Raw genomic sequence first — 15,470 nt, 5'->3', positions numbered from 1 at the left:
TTGACCGCCATCATAGGGCATTGATAGCCCATGAAGTAAGCTTCATTTCTATAAAAAAAAGTTTTGGAAATGATGCACTACAACTTCTGCAATCTATGAAAAACCAGTCTGCCTTGCAAACCCTAACTGTGGCCAAGAACTCAAAGCTTCATCTTTCCATCAGTTTATCTCTCCTAACACTCAAACCAAGCCTCTGCCGCTCTGATCCACTGAATCTGAAGTTGTCCAGCACTTTTTTCAACATCAAATCAAGGAGGAGAGATTCTGAATGTCTCAAGCTTCAAGCCGCAAGCATCAATATCTCTTGATACTATTCATCTAGTGTCTTTTGGCACTTGTGCTTGTCAAGTACACTCAAGATCAAGTCTTGTGCTGCTGAAATCTAAGAATTTTGAAGACTGATTTGCACCTAATCCTCCAACTCCAACATGGGCAAGGACTCTCTGATAGTTCGCGGGTCGGGTTTCACACTTGGCAGACCCGCATCAAGCTCATCCTAATGAGGAAGGGTCTTTGGGCCATCACCAATGGCAAAGAGAAGAAGCCTCGTGATGCAGACCTTGTAGTCACTTGGCAAAACAATGATGATAAGTCTTAGGCCATTATCAAACTGGAGCTAGATGACATCTATATCTACCATGTGGATAACTGTGATACTTCACAGGATACATGGAAGAGACTTGACACTTTGTTTGGTGCATAGTCTAAGTCATCAAAGTATGGTCTCTTGATTGAATTTTTTAGGCTTGAAATGAAGTTTAGCATATCAATTGCCACACATCTAAATTACATGGAAGGAATTCTAACCCAGCTTGCAGGAATCAACATTAAAATAGAAGAAGATGTTTGCAAAATTGGTGTTCTGCTTAAAAGTTTGCCTCCTGTATATAATAATGCATCAACAACTCTAATCAATATACCAAACCTCGAGCTTGTTGATATCCAAGCATCACTGTTAGAGGAGGAAAATAAGCTAAAAACTAAGGAAGAACGAAGCACCTCTAGAGATAAACAAGCATTATATGCTGGAAATAGGTACAAAAGCAAGAAGGACCAGATTTTCTGTGACTTTTGCAAAAGGACCAGACACATCAAGAAGTTTAGCCACACCAAAAAGAGGTCCCAAAAGGCCCATCTAGTTGCTGTTAAAGAAGAAGAAGAACATGGAGCAAAAGAAGAAGAAGAAGAAGAAGACCACCAGCAAACCTCCTCAATCCTTCTATTCAGATAGACTTTTTTAGTCTTGTATTGCCTAGCCCTAATGCTTTTGACATAAGCTTGTAAACTCCTCAAGTAGCCTTGTACTATAGCCTTTGTACACTTTGTGAGGCCCCTGTTATAGCCTCTGGATGTCCATCATCTTTGTGGTACCCACGTTTATCCTTTTTTGCGACAGCCTCTGGTGTTTTGCCATGTCTATGGTGTGCCCACACTTTGCAGGTGTTGCTCTCACTAAAGCCTCTACACACTTTGTACTTCTGGTTGTGATTAGGGAGGGATGTTGAGATGTTTGCAATCACATCTACTTTAGCCTCTTTGGAAGGAGCAATGAGGGCTCAAGACTAGAATTGTTGAGATATCGAGCTCCACTCATGATATGCCAGGGTGACTGTTGTGCATTTATGTCACCGACTTGTCAGTTGTAGATGCGGTTGATATACCGCCTATGAATAATAGCTAGATGACAGCTATCTGCTATCCTTATCTACTCTAGTTCGTGGCTCAGTTAGTATACCACCTTAGTTAGTTGAGTTTGGTTTGAGACCCATATATAGGGTTCTTCTATTTCTATGTACGAGAGTTCTTTTGGCTTCCACAACTAAGAAGAGGAAAACTGTTTTCAGCCTCCACCTGTGTGTGTATTTCCCCATTGTGCAAGCAAGAAAGCTACAAGTGAGACTCCTTCCTTCTCTCCCACAATCTTGACATGGTATTAGAGCCTTGTTCGTGGTAAGGAGCTCAAGAAAGCAAACCAAGTTCGCGGTGTTCTGGTAAGAGGACCAGTGTTGCTTTCATCTTTTCTGTTTTGGAAGCAAGTCTCTGCAGGTAGCACATCCAGAAAGTGCAAGAGTGCATTGTCTCAGATTGAGACACCCTTCGTGGTGTAGCAAGAGGATAGTATATGCTGCAAGAGAGGGCTTTAGCCCATGGTTGCTCAGTTTTTTTGATTTGAGGCCATTTCGGGGCCTGTTTTGGAGGCGGAAGTTTTCTGCACACACTCAGGAAAGGCCCTGTTTTATGCTGTGCGACCACTGTTCTACAGGTCGGTGAAAAGTTACTGTAGAAATTGCATCGTATGCTTGTGCGCAGAGACATTGGGAGTTACAGAATCATCCTTGTTGCCTGTTGATGCAAAATCATCACTAGGAAGTGACTGTGTGGTCAAATACCACTTTCGTCAGTTTTGCGCAGATTTGCCCTTGTGAGGCTGAAGCTCTGTTCTTTGCAGTGACAGAATTTTTTGCAGTGTTCTGTAATAGCGTCTAATTTTCTTTCACAGATTGTCACTGAAAAGATTGACAAGAACAACTTCCAAGCATGGAAGTTCAGAATGACGAATTTCCTTATGGGAAAAGGATATTGGGAATTCGTTGCAGGAAATGAAGAAGAACCAGTTCTTCCTGATGTTCCCAATCAACAGCAAATGCAGGCATTTAAAGCATGGCATGAGAGAGCCAGGAAAGTTATGTATTGGCTATCTATCAGCATTTCAGACTCTATGATTGTGCATATTCAAGATGCAAGTACGCCAAAGGAGGCATGGGATACTTTGTAAAAAATGTATAGCACAAATACACAAGCCAGGAAAATGCAGCTCAAGCAAGAGTTGCACAATGTGCAAAGAGAAAATATGAGCATCAATGACTACCACATGAAGGTGAAGAAGATTGTAGATACAGTTGCTTCCATTGGGTCGCCAGTGGAAGATGATGATTTAGTTTCTGTGACCTTGAATGGTCTAGGAAAGGATTACGCATAGTTCTGAACATCCATTTCCGTCCGTGAAAGATTTCCTGATTTTGAGGAGTTGATTGCTCTTCTAATTTATGAGGAGCAGAGAAATGGTGGTGCATCTTCTTCAGGAGGAACTTCAAAAGAAGCTGTCTTCTACTCAAATGCTGGAAGAGGTAGAGGCGGAGGTAGAGGAGGCCGATCTGGAGGCCGTGGTAGAAATTAGAATATGCAGCAAACTCAAGAAAACCAGTCCTTTGGAGGAGGACGTGGTAACTCTAGAGGCAGGGGGAGCCAAAGAGGTCGTGGTGGATGGCAAAGAGGCCAAAATGCAAACAGTAATGTTGAATGCTACTACTGTGGTAAAATGGATCATGTGGCTAAAGACTGCTATAAAAAGTAGAATGACATCATGAATGGAAAATTTCAATAAGGGAATTATGCATCTTCTAGTAGACAGGGTGATGACAGAAATGAGTATTTGGTTATGGTGCAGCACATGAACAATTCTGTGACAAGTGCAGAAGAAAGCAACGATGTATGGTATGTTGACTCAGGTGCATCAAACCACATGATAGGTCATGCAGTATGGATGGAGGATGCAAGGAAAATGGAAAAACCAGGATTTGTGGAGACTGGTGATGATACTGCACATCCTATTGTGCAGATTGGAAAAATTCCCTTGTCTATGTATGATGGGAAAAAGAAATACCTTGTATTTCATGTCCCGAATATCACCAAGAATCTGGTTTCTGTTGGTCAAATGGTTGAGCAGGGCTTGCAGGTCAGATTTAATCCTCATGGATGCTTTGTTGAGGATATGAAAAATAAAGGTTGCTTGATAGCAAAAGGAAAGAAGAAGGGCAGAATGTTTACGTTGGATGCAGACATGTCTGAATTGAGTGCAGCAATGTTTGCACATGGGACCGGTGTAGTTGCAGATATTGATATCTGGCATAAACGCATTGGTCATGTTAATGTACAGCGACTTAAATCAATGCAGGCCCAAAATATTGTTGCAGGATTGCCTAAATTCAAGGTTGCAGAAATGCATAAGGTATGTGAAGCCTGTCAATTTGAAAAATAGGCAAGGAAACCATTTCCTAGACATGTTCAAGAGAGTAAGAAGCCATTGGAATTAATCCACTCTGATGTGTGGACTACTAAAGCTGCATCTCTTGGAGGCTGTCATTATTTTGTCACTTTTATTGATGACTATAGCAAAAAAGTTTGGGTGTATTTTATGAAAAAGAAAAGTGAAGTTTTTGGGCATTTCAAAACTCTTAAAGCTATGGTTGAAAAAGAAACAGGCCTGCAAATAAAATGCTTAAGGTCAGATGGAGGGGGAGAGTACCTCTCAAATGAATTTGCAAGGTTCCTACAGGAGCATGGCATAAAGCAGCAATATTCATGCAGTCATACCCCACAACAAAATGGAATTGCAGAAAGAAAAAACAGGCATGTTGGAGAGGTATCTCGTGCCATGCTCAATGAAAAAGACCTGCCAGATTTTTATTGGGCTGAAGCAGTTGCTACAGCAGTCTACATAATGAACATGACTCCCACTGCAGCAATACATGGCATGACTCCAGAGGAGAGGTATATTGGTAGGAAACCAGATATTTCTCATTTGAAAATTTTTGGTTGCATTGCCTATGTTCATGTGCCAGATGAATTGAGATCCAAGTTGGATCCAAAAGCTGAGAAGTGCATCTTTATTGGTTATTCTCTGCAGCAAAAAGGGTATAGATGCTATAACCCTTCTACTCGTAAGTTTACAGTGAGCAGAGATATTATTTTTGATGAGATGAGTAGCTGGTATAAACCAGTAAATGTGATTGATAATGTAGATGCACAAAATGGTAATGCTACACAGAATCCACAGCAGCAGTCACAAGATATTAGTGGACCTGGAGCGCCCTCTAGCAGTGGTTCACATTCTTCGCCATGGATAGGCAGATTGAGATCAGGAGAATCTCCTCAAAACAATGCAGATAGTGGTATGCAGGTTTCACGAAAAGGAAAAGAGAAGGTAGATCAGCCCATGTTTGATGTGAATGCAGGTCACTCTTATGTGGATGGTGAATCCAGTGGCTTAGAACAGAGCATTGATGATGAGTTGGGTATTCCTTCTATTGTTACACCTGGAGTAAGGAAGACTAGGGATGTTTTGAGAGCAGCTAGGAGTAAACCTACTTTGCGTAGGTCTACCAGAGCTATGTATCCTGTGGATAGGCTGAAATATGATGGATTTATAGCCATTCACTATGCATATACGGTCAAAGTGATACAGGAATCAGAACCCACTTCTTCTGAGCAAGCCATGGGAAAAGAAAAATGGGAGAAAGCCATCGATGAAGAAATGGATGCCTTGGAAGCAAATGCTACATGGGAATTGGTACCTTTGCCTAAAGATAAGAATGCAATTAGTTGTATGTGGGTTTATAAGGTGAAACACAATGCAGATGGTTCTGTGAGATTAGTAATCAAGGGGTATGCACAAACATATGGCATTGATTATGAAGAAACATTCAGTCCGGTTGCAAGGATGGCAATCGTAAGAGCAGTCATTGCTATGGCTGCATCAAAGGGATGGTCTTTACATTAGATGGATGTAAAGAATGCCTTCTTGCATGGTGATTTGCAAGAAGAGGTCTATATGGAGCAGCCACCAGGTTATGTGCATGCTGTTCATCCTGAGTTTGTTTGCAGGTTGAAAAAAGCCTTGTATGGCTTGAAGCAAGCACCTAGAGCATGGTATGACAAGATAGGAAAGTATCTTGTCACTATTGGCTTTCAGATTTCCAAGGCAGATTTCTCACTTTATGTGAGAAAAACAGAGAAAGGTATTATGCTACTTGTCATTTATGTTGATGATTTGATTATGACAGGTGACAGTGATGAAGATATCCTTCATGTGAAAATGCTATTGAAGTAGAAGTTTGAGATGAAGGATTTGGGAGAGCTGCGTTATTTCTTGGACATTGAGGTGATTAGATCACCAAGTGGGATACGGCTCTTGCAGTGGCAGTATGGATTGGACATGCTATCCAAATATGGGATGACAGGCTGTAAGCCTATTTCAATTCCTTTGGAGCAGAATGTGAAGCTGAGCGTAGATGCAGGTGAGCTTCTGGAAGACCCTACTATGTACAGACGCATAGTAGAAAGTTTGATTTATATGACTATTACCAGGCCAGATTTGAGCTATGCTGTTGGATTGGTAAGTCAGTTTATGCAGGCTCCAAGGAAACCGCATTTGGATGCGGCTAGACGCATACTCAGGTATGTGAAGTCCACATTGCAGTATGGACTATTTTATGAGACTGGGACTCAGATACAGTTGCATGGATACACTGATGCTGATTGGGCTGGTAGTATTTCTGATAGACAATCTACCAATGGATATGTGTTCTCTTTTGGGAGTGCTGCAGTCACATGGAGCAGCAAGAAACAGCCTATAGTTGCCTTGTCGAGCACAGAGGCAGAGTACAGGGGTGCAACAATGGCTGTATGTGAGGTAGCTTGGTTGCATAAGCTACTTTATGATATGCATCAGTCTACAGATGGGCCAATTGTCATTTATTGTGACAACATGAGTAGTATACACTTGGCAAATAACCCAGTCTATCATGCTAGAACAAAGCACATTGAGATGCATTATCACTATGTGCGGGAGAGGGTTTTACTAGGTCTTATTGATCTAGTTTATGTCAGCACAGAGGATCAGGTAGCTGACATATTTACGAAGGCATTGGGCGCAGAGAAGCTGCGCAAGTTCAGAGACCTGCTTGGTGTGAAGGAATTGGGATTGAGCTCGAGGGGGAGTGTTGAAATATCGAGCTCCACTCGTGATATGCCAGGGTGGCCGTTGTGCATTTATGTCACCGACTTGTCAGTTGCAGATGCGGTTGGTACACCGCCCATGAATAATAGCTAGATGATAGCTATCTGCTATCCTTATCTACTCTAGTTCATGGCTCAGTTAGTATGCCACCTTAGTTAGTTGAGTTTGGTTTGAGACCCATATATAGGGTTCTTCTATTTCTATGTACGAGAGTTCTTTTGGCTTCCACAACTAAGAAGAGGAAATTTTTTTTCAGCCTCCACCTGTGTGTGTATTCCCCCATTGTGCAAGCAAGAAAGCTACAAGTGAGACTCCTTCCTTCTCTCCCACAATCTTGACAAGAATCCCATAAGCACAGTAGGAGAAGTGCTACCATCCAGTTTCCTATAAAGCATTGTACTTGCTCTCTTTTCTAATGCAATGTCATAGTACTTTTGTCCTTCAATAAAGTCTTTGTGTCATTGTTAGTCTATACACAAGGTTGTGTTTATGAGTCCAAGCTTCCATCTTGGAACCTAATTCACTTGTGTAATAGTCAATTAAGTCATTATCTTCATGAACACTCTTTCTCTTCCAACCTCCATAGCTTTCACCTCAAGCCATGTTCTAGATCCATGTTTTTACAACTAGGAGCCATGTGCCTAATCAGTAAGAGAAGAATCATGTAAAAAGAAGCCGATAACTGTAGTAGAGGAATGCTTATAAGGTGTACATGAGAATATAGCTATTGTTGGCCATTAAGTGAGAGGAGAGGATTTAAGGATTGCACCACAAGAGTCGACATGAAGTTCTCTTGGGTATTGACCAAGACATGCGTATAGTTTCTTTTTCAATGTCAAGCATACTGATGATGGCTAGCAGCTATTCTTGTCATGGACAAGCATCATAGTACATATTTTTAGGTGGCAGGTTTGTTTCTAATGGCATGAAGATGAAAGCTCCATAATGGCAACAACATTGGTCTTGATTATTGAAGTGATGCTTTGACTCCCTATGATAGCTACTATATTGTAGTCTAGGATACAAGTCATGACTAGGCTGGCAATTACTATGGTGAATATGAAAAAGAGTGATGCAAGAGGAGCTTGAAGGGAATTGATGGATTGGTCATTCTAGGCCTTCTAGTGATTGTTGGCAACCATTAAGTTGCTAATGCAATGGTTTGACTCTTTGGGAAGCTTCTTTCTCAATTTTTGAACAAGACTAAATACTACTTACATTGAAGATAAAGAAAACGCTTGTACTCCTTCCATATCAATATGTTAAAGCTCTTTTAAATCTGAATGCCTTAAGGAATCTTAGCTCCTTCTTTTGTAAACCTTGAAATTCCAATTCTTGTGCTCCTCTAGCATCATAAGAAAGTTTATTTCATTCTTTATTTAAGAAGCTTCTCCTTTTATCTAGCTTAGCTACATACTCATAATGTCATTATCATGTGCTTAAAGCTTATGGACTCTTTATATATCATTGTCTTCAAGGCTTGATCTTGAGTCCAAAATTTGTCAAGTTGTGGATTTTCATATTTATGTTATTCACATTTGAGATAGAAAATAAGGCTTCTTCCAACTTGTGATGATCCTGATCCTCTGTGGATTTCTGGCTTGGCCCAATTTCCCTTTGACATCGGTGGTGAAATCAACATGAAGCCACAACCTAGGTTCAATAAGATGGAAGAAATACATTATTTTGTAGGTCTTGTCCATGTCTGAAGAGATGAAGCAGCTTCTTTCTACACTTATGGAACAACAACAACAATAATACCATCAATAGTAGATGCTTCAACATATGCAATTACTAGCCAATGCACAGTATGAAGCTACTACTCTAAAAGCTATGGAGCTGATAGAAAGTCAGAGAAAGCTTTTTTATGGCCACAATATTGTAGGATAAGTAGCCTGAGAATCTATAGAGGCTTTTGCTGGACAAGCTATTTATTCTCTTGGAGATCTATATTCTATATATGATTAGTTTTAGCTTGCTTTGGAGAGCAAGGATTTGACCACTATGAAGATGCCATTGGGTGTTGTTTGAATGTGCACTTTACCGTTGCATGAAGCCACAAATTTAGTGGCTCATATGATGACCACCATGAATAGGGTCTTTCTTGACTTCATTCCACAACTAATTATGCCTTTTTTGGATGATGTGCCCATTAAAGGCTTTGTAGAGGAGAAAAAAGATGAGGCTTTGGTTGCAAATTCTTTGTTCTTGATCATATTTTGGATTGTGGAAGGATTTTGAGTAGATTGGAGGAGATACACTTGACCTTGTTAGGTGCAAAATCTATCTTTGGAGTCAAAGAGGTTCTTATAGTTGGACACATGAGGTGCTTATAGTTGGATAACGTGTGGTTATTATGGAAGGAAGCCATCTCCAGCTAGGGTGGATGCCATAAAGAAAATTGCAAAAATTTGTACATCAATTTTTGAGGTGAGGAAATTTCTTGGTGCATGTGTGTTTTATATGATACAGATCTCACATTTCACACATGTTGTAGATGTTTTGTTTTGTATTAGTTGTTCGCAAGGGGTAAAAATTCTTTTGGAGTGAAAGTCATGCCAAAGCTATGAGAAAGCTCAAACACTTATTGGAGCTCGCTTCAACTCTCAAGAAGGCAGATTATGCTTGTGAAAGATCTATTGTGGTCACAATTGACACTAGACTTATTGGAATAGGATGGGCTATTGGCTAGGATGATGATGAATGACATAGGTATGCAATTGGCTTTGGAGCAAAGGTCTTGAATAAAATGCACCATAGGTATCCCACAAATCAAGCATGAGCTTTGAGGTATTGTGTCTAAACACTCAAATATGATAAGGAGTATTTTATTGCTGCTTCAATGGTTGTGGAGATTTATTTCTTACCTCTTTTGGGGATTATTACTAGTCGTTATACACCCAATATAGTGATACTTCATTGGATTGCATATATCAAGTCACTAAATCTAGAGTTTAAGCACATTGCAAGAAGAGAGAATCCAGTGGCATACATGTTTCAAGAGCCAGGTTTGATGGTGAGGAATCACTTGTTGTGGAGGATGAAGAGGATTAAAATTCAACCAAGGTTGACCACTTGTGCCATGTATCTTTTTTAAAGCATTTTTTAGAAGATTTGTATTTAGATGAGTGGTTGCAAATTGGATGTATTTGAGTACGCTCACTAAAAGGGATGATTGCTTGATGTAGAGTATAGGGAGATTAGGCATAAGGCCTATGGTAATTTTTGATAGAATGGGTTGCTTTGGAAGCATACTGAGAAAAGAGGTGGAATTCCTTTGTGTGTAATCCATGACAAAGCTATGCAGTTGTAGCTTATGCATGAGTTTCATGAAAGTGCATGGGTTGATCATAGAGGAGTATGGACCACTTATGAGAAGATTAAAGAATGCTCTTGGTGGAAAGGAATGTATAAGGATGTATCATACTTTGTGGAGACATACATGGAATATCAATTGTACTCTTGAGTGTGGCATAGAGATGAGTTGCATATGACATACCCACTTTATATGCACTACAAGTGGGTTGTTGATTTAATTACTATGGTAATGGGACTTTAGTAGCATATGTAGTATATTGTGCTAGATCTTACCAATCAAGTTGAGAAAAGAGCACTAAGAAGAAAGACTACTAGTGTCATATGCAAGTTTTTGATTGAGAAGATCTTTTGTAGATATGGTTGTGTGGGTAAGGTCATTGCTAATCGTAGTGAGTTAAATGTAGATGAGGCAAGGGAATTCTTCTCTAGACATGGTATTAAATTAGCTTTCACTTCTACATATAACCCGGAAGATGGGAAGAGAGAGAGAGGTCATCCACCTATAGTGAAGGCTTTAGTCAAGGCTTGTGGTGGAAGGATTGCCGATTGGCCAAGAATGTTGCCCTATTCTCTTTGGGTGGATCACACTACTCACAATATTACCACATGGTATATGATTTTGGAGTTGATGTATGAGAAAAACCCAGTTATGCAAATAGAGTTTTATAATTAGCATAGCAATGTTTGCAAGATTGGATATTGTTGTATGATAGCAGCCTAGACAATTAGCATACCACTCATTGCAAGATGGCGAGAACATTGCAAGATTAGATATTGATGTATGATAGTACTCTTACAAGGTGAAGCATGCATATCGATGGGACAGTCTTGAAGACACATATTGAGGGTAAGTGGATCAAAAATTTTCAAGGGAAGAGATGAAGTTGAATATGCAATGGAAAGTTTAGTTGAGGATGAGGCTATAGCTCGAGAGCTTAATGAAGAAGTAGTGAATGATGTTATGGAAGATGATGTTATCTTGGATGTTCATGATGTGGAGCTCGACTTATTTTTAGAGCTCAAAGGAGAAGAGGATGAGTAGATATGGCACATCCGGAGGATGCGCAGATTTGAAGGGGGTGGATATTGTGCTGTTGTTAGTTCATGTTGTGAAACATCTTTACTTGCCTTCAAGCTAAAGGAGGGAACTGATGAAAGTGGATTTTAAAGACCATTTTTGAAGCGAAAAAGAGTGTCGTAAAAGACCAAATTTTCATGCAAAATTAAATGGTTTTGCAGAAAAATGAACTAGAGTTTTCCTAGATGGAGTTCGATGCCAAGAACCCAACACAAATCTCGATTCGTCGATCAAAGTCCGTTTGACCTTCCATTTAATCCTTGCAAGGTTTTACATTATGAAGCAGCTACATGATTCAGGAGTTGGAAAGTGCATGGCGGGTCCCAAGAATATAGATTTCGACGTCACAAAGCCATCAGGCCAGACTGATCTCAAATTCGAGCTCATTTGCCCCTTCGAAAGTGAAAAATCCACTTCGGTTGCAATGTGAACAAAAATAGACGAACTAGATATTTTAAAATTAAAACCTTAACCTTGATTAATGAAAGAAAACCAAAAAAACTAGTCGTGAGGAGAAAGGGGACGCAATTTTTTTTGCGCCCCATTTTTCTTAAGAATCATGCCTCTCCGATGCCGAGGTTGAGGGAGAATTGACTTGCACATTCCTGATCCACTCTCAGAGGCTTTGTTTTGGGTGTAAGCATGCTGATTTTCATGAAGGGAATGAAAATTTTAATTTTTAGTCTTTCTCTCTGCTCTCTTCTCTCTCCTCTTGTTGCATGTTCACACGTGTGATTCTATGAGAGAAGGGGGTGGGTTTTGATGGACCTTTTTGATGGAATAATTGTACTGGAGTGAAGGAGATCGTAGATCAAGATATGAGAGAGTGTCAATGATCAAGAACGAGTGTCAGTGGCCTCCCAACCATGAAATACGCACCTCCAAAATCATGTTTTATGCGTAAGTGGTAGATTCATGTGTTTTATGATAGATATTTGATGAAATTGTTTGTAAATGGTTTCCTTTGATTGATAAAATTGAAATTTATCAAAAATATTGAAGAAAACCAAAAAATTTAGTCATATAATGATTTATACCAAAACACGCAAAACCCGCAATTATGCAGTTTCCATAGAAATGATAAATTTTCGAAGATTTGTTATGATTTTGGGGTTCATATGGAGTAGAAATGAATATAAAATCAATTATCAGTGATTAGGATCAGTCCCAACCCATAAATCAGAAATATCAAAATATTTATCTAAATAAATGAAGAAAAATAGTGAAAAAATAGAAAAATTTAGGTTTTTGAGCTAGAAAATTAAGGAAAAATATGCTTTATGTTCATGGATGTATGGCATGGTTGGAGGATGAAATAAAAACCTTAGTTCAGCCTTTTCTTCATGTTAAAGTCTGTGTTTACCGCTTCTACAAGAAAAACACATGAAAAAAATGTCTCCTACACTTATCAACGATGTATAACTTAAATGGTAGGGGGGAAGAGGGGTTTTGATGTTGATTAGTTGTTGAAAAAATTTGAAATTATGATCTATTTGTTGTGCATACCATATAATATGTTTATAATTTAAGTTCACGAGGGTCTAGCAGCATGAGAAGACTCGATGTTGACCCTTAGCAATGCAACATTATGTGTAGGCTGAAATCATTGAAAGGAATGTATTCACACTTCACAATGTTGATTTCTAAATCTTAAAATGATTGAGCACTATGGTTCATACACGATTGCATTGTGCATATCACATGGTATCATTCCTGGATGCATTGCAATTGTTTTCTTATACATATGACCTACACGGAGTATGTGAGATACCTAAGCTGTAGGTTTAGACAATGGGTTTCCTTGGGGATTTGTTAAGTGAGGAAATGTCTTCTCTCGTGGAACGTTTGAAAAGAAGAGTGGAGTTTGTGACGTACATGCTATTTGTGTTAGCGGCGCATCAAGGGGCCAATCCCTGAGGTGTAGGAGAGTGCAGTGGGGCCGTGGCATTTAGTCGAGGGGTGCCTCCTTCTGTCTGTGTTTATGAGGTGTTTTTACACCAATATATGTGTAGGGACTCCCTCTGAGGAGTGTGGGGAAGGTTTAACCATTGGACTAAAATCCAAAACAAACACAAAATTTACGATAGAAGTTAGGGCAATGTGTCCCTTAGACGCTCCTAGCCGTGAGGCCGAGGGGTTGTGTTCTTTGAGTATAGAGAGGCATGGCTAGTGCTTAGAGCTAGTGTCGGGCCTTTTTTAGGTCCCACAAGTGGTGCGTTTTTCGGGAGCCACTAATAAATGGCGGTTTTCAAATCGCGGTCAATGGGGACCAATTCATTAGTGTATGCCAAAAGTCAATGAGATAGACTCACAACACCATCAAGCCGAGCTTCAAAAGCAAGAAAGAGATAAACGGGCTAGAGAGTGGGCCAAAATAATTTGAAGATATTCTCTGCAAAGGAGTGGTTCAATATCCTTACAAGGGCGGGGTCTTAGTAACCCTAGCTCGACGCATAGTCTGTTAGGGAGAGGAAGCTCTAGTACTTTCCCCCTTCCAATCAGTCCATCCACTTTGAGTGGAGTGATAGTTCCAATTGTTCAAACTCCTTTAGAAAATATGGTTGTTAGCATGGCGGCGCAACCCATTTCAATCACAACAAGGATGCCGGACTTGCTAGCCTTAGGGTTTCCTCTACCCATTTTTAATGGATTAGTAGAGGAAGATGTGAAACTTTGTAATGGTCCCGCTATAGGACTCCCCTCCCTCCTAAATGATTTTTTTGTTGGAAAAATAGAATTAACCTCCCCCTGGTTACGCCATCAACTGGCGGAAGGCATGGGGTGTCAAGATTGTGGGAGAGAAGGAAGGAGTCTCACTTGTAGCTTTCTTGCTTGCACAATGGGGGAAGACACACAAGGGTGGAGGCTGAAAACAGTTTTCCTCTTCTTAGTTGTGTAAGCCAAAAGAACTCTCTTACAAAGAAATAGAAGAACCCTATATGGGTCTCAAAACCAAACTCAACTAACTAAGGTGGCATACTAATTGAGCCACGAACTAGAGTAGATAAGGATAGCTATCATGTAGCTATTATTCATCGGCGGTGTACCAACCGCGTCTGCAACTGACAAGTCGGTGACATAAATACACAATGGTCACCCTGGCGTATCACGAGTGGAGCTCGATATCTCAACACTCCCCCTCGAGCTCAATCCCAATTCCTTCACACCAAGCAGGTCTCTGAACTTGCGCAGCTTCTCTGCGCCCAATGCCTTCGTAAATATGTCAGCTACCTGATCCTCTATGCTGACATAAACTAGATCAATAAGACCTAGTAAAACCCTCTCTCGCACATAGTGATAATGCACCTCAATGTGCTTTGTTCTAGCATGATAGACTGGGTTATTTTCCAAGTGTATACTACTCATGTTGTCACAATAAATGACAACTGGCCCATCTGTAGACTGATGCATATCATAAAGTAGCTTATGCAACCAAGCTACCTCACATGCAGGCATTGCTGCACCCCTGTACTCAGCCTCTGTGCTCGACAAGGCAACTGTAGGCTGTTTCTTGCTGCTCCAAGTGACTGCAACACTCCCAAAAGAGAACACATATCCACTGGTAGATCGTCTATCAGAAATACTACCAGCCCAATCAGCATCAGTGTATCCATGCAGCTGTATCTGAACCCCAGTCTCATAAAATAGTCCATACTGCAATGTGGACTTCACATACCTGAGTATTCGTCTAGCCGCATCCAAATGCGATTTCCTTGGAGCCTGCATAAACTGACTTACCAATCCAATAGCATAGCTCAAATCTGGCCTGGTAATAGTCATATAAATCAAGCTTCCTACTATGCGTCTGTACATAGTAGGGTCTTTCAGAAGCTCACCTGCATCTGCGCTCAGCTTCACATTCTGCTCCAAAGGAATTGAAATAGGCTTACAACCTATCATCCCATATTTGGACAGCATGTCCAATCCATACTGCCTCTGCAAGAGCTGTATCCCACTTGGTGATCTAATCACCTCAATGCCCAAGAAATAACGCAGCTCTCCCAAATCCTTTATCTCAAACTTCTGCTTCAATAGCATTTTCACATGAAGGATATCTTCATCACTGTCACCTGTCATAATCAAATCATCAACATAAATGACAAGTAGCATAATACATTTCTCTGTTTTTCTCACATAAAGTGAGAAATCTGCCTTGGAAATCTGAAAACCAATAGTGACAAGATACTGTCCTATCTTGTCAGACCATGCTCTAGGTGCTTGCTTCAAGCCATACAAAGCTTTCTTCAACCTACAAACAAATTCAGGATGAACAGC

The sequence above is a fragment of the Lygodium microphyllum genome, chromosome 4, assembly GCF_053477565.2.
Source record: "Lygodium microphyllum isolate KBCC chromosome 4, Lygodium_microphyllum_v1.1.10, whole genome shotgun sequence".
In the NCBI taxonomy this organism is placed as follows: Eukaryota; Viridiplantae; Streptophyta; class Polypodiopsida; order Schizaeales; family Lygodiaceae; genus Lygodium; species Lygodium microphyllum.
Note: the sequence above shows the minus strand (reverse complement) of the source record.